Source organism: Vitis vinifera, chromosome 17 (genome assembly GCF_030704535.1).
Source record: "Vitis vinifera cultivar Pinot Noir 40024 chromosome 17, ASM3070453v1".
NCBI lineage: Eukaryota > Viridiplantae > Streptophyta > Magnoliopsida > Vitales > Vitaceae > Vitis > Vitis vinifera.
The window spans coordinates 19,937,501-19,939,848 of NC_081821.1; positions in this window are offsets into that span (position 1 = coordinate 19,937,501).

Here is a 2,348-nt window from a genome sequence, read left to right on the forward strand (position 1 = left end):
GAACCCAAGGAAAAAAAATAAAAAAAATTTCGGCCCAGAAAATATTTATTTTAATTTTTTTGTCCGAAAAATAGGGAAAAATAGGGAAAAATAGTAAAAAATACCAAAAATTAGTGAAAATATTTTTAAAAATTGTATTTCACATGGGAAAAATATCTGGAATAGGAACCCATGAATTAATGCAACTTATCTCTCAAAAATAATTTCTTTTTTCGATTTTTTTACTTAAAAAATAGTAAAAATGAGGAAAAAATAGTGTAAATATTTTTAAAAAATGTATTTCACATGGGAAAAATATATGGAAGACGAATTCAAGGATTGGTGAAGCTCTCTTGGCAAAAAAATATTTTTTTTTTAGTTTTTTTACTTAGAAAAGTAGGGGGAAAATGGGGAAAATAAGTAGAAATTACTTTAAATATTTTTAAAAATTGTATTTGATATGGGAAAAAGACATCTTAAAAAAGAATCCAAGGATTGTCCAAACAAAATTTATTTTAAAATTTTTTTACTTAAAAAAACCATATAAAAAAATAGCGAACAACCTTTGCAACATGAATCCATGGATTAATAACATTCCGTGATTAGCAATAGACCATAATCCGGAACCTTGCCAAGGCATCAGGGTCGAAATCCAGATAGGGCATGCACCATGTGTCTTGGCACAGCCCTTACCACCATGGAATGGGTCATTACAGGTGTCGTGGCACCATGGCATGGGCGTCGTGGCATGCGAGACATGTCGTGCCTCGGGCCGTGGCACGCATCATGGCATGGGTCACGTGTCCTAGCACAGCCTCTAGCACCATATCGAGGGTCATTGTAGCTTCCGTGGCACGGGAGGTGGCACGCGTAATGTGTCTTGGCTCGGCTCGTGGGCACCAAGCAAGGCCACATGGCACGCGTCGCGTGTCTTGGCTCGGCTCGTGGGCACCAAGCAAGGCCACATGGCACGCGTCGCGTGTCTTGGCTTGGCTCGCGGGCACCAAGCAAGGCCCCGTGGCACCTTGGCTTGGCTCGCGGGCGGGCACCATGCAAGGCCTCGTGCCACCTTGGCTTGGCTCGCGGGCACCAAGCAAGGCCCCGTGGCACGCGTCACGTGTCTTGGCTTGGCTCACGGGCGGGCACCAAGCAAGGCCCCGTGGCACGTGTCGCGTGTCTTGGCTTGGCTCAAGGGCGGGCACCATGCAAGGCCTCGTGCCACCTTGGCTTGGCTCGCGGGCACCAAGCAAGGCCCCGTGGCACCTTGGCTTGGCTCGCGGGCGGGCACCATGCAAGGCCTCGTGCCACCTTGGCTTGGCTCGCGGGCACCAAGCAAGGCCCCATGGCACGCGTCGTGTGTCTTGGCTTGGCTCACGGGCGGGCACCAAGCAAGGCCTCGTGCCACCTTGGCTTGGCTCGCGGGCACCAAGCAAGGCCCCATGGCACGTGTCGCGTGTCTTGGCTTGGCTCACGGGCGGGCACCATGCAAGGCCTCGTGCCACCTTGGCTTGGCTCGCGGGCACCAAGCAAGGCCCCGTGGCACCTTGGCTTGGCTCGCGGGCGGGCACCATGCAAGGCCTCGTGCCACCTTGGCTTGGCTCGCGGGCACCAAGCAAGGCCCCATGGCACGTGTCGCGTGTCTTGGCTTGGCTCACGGGCGGGCACCATGCAAGGCCTCGTGCCACCTTGGCTTGGCTCGCGGGCACCAACCAAGGCCCCGTGGCACCTTGGCTTGGCTCACGGGCGGGCACCATGCAAGGCCTCGTGCCACCTTGGCTTGGCTCGCGGGCACCAAGCAAGGCCCCGTGGCACCTTGGCTTGGCTCGCGGGCGGGCACCATGCAAGGCCTCGTGCCACCTTGGCTTGGCTCGCGGGCACCAAGCAAGGCCCCATGGCACGTGTCGCGTGTCTTGGCTTGGCTCACGGGCGGGCACCATGCAAGGCCTCGTGCCACCTTGGCTTGGCTCGCGGGCACCAACCAAGGCCCCGTGGCACCTTGGCTTGGCTCACGGGCGGGCACCATGCAAGGCCTCGTGCCACCTTGGCTTGGCTCGCGGGCACCAAGCAAGGCCCCGTGGCACCTTGGCTTGGCTCGCGGGCGGGCACCATGCAAGGCCTCGTGCCACCTTGGCTTGGCTCGCGGGCACCAAGCAAGGCCCCATGGCACGTGTCGCGTGTCTTGGCTTGGCTCACGGGCGGGCACCATGCAAGGCCTCGTGCCACCTTGGCTTGGCTCGCGGGGCACCAAGCAAGGCCCCGTGGCACCTTGGCTTGGCTCGCGGGCGGGCACCATGCAAGGCCCCGTGCCATCTTGGCTTGGCTCGCGGGGCACCAAGCAAGGCCCCGTGGCACCTTGGCTTTGCTCGCGG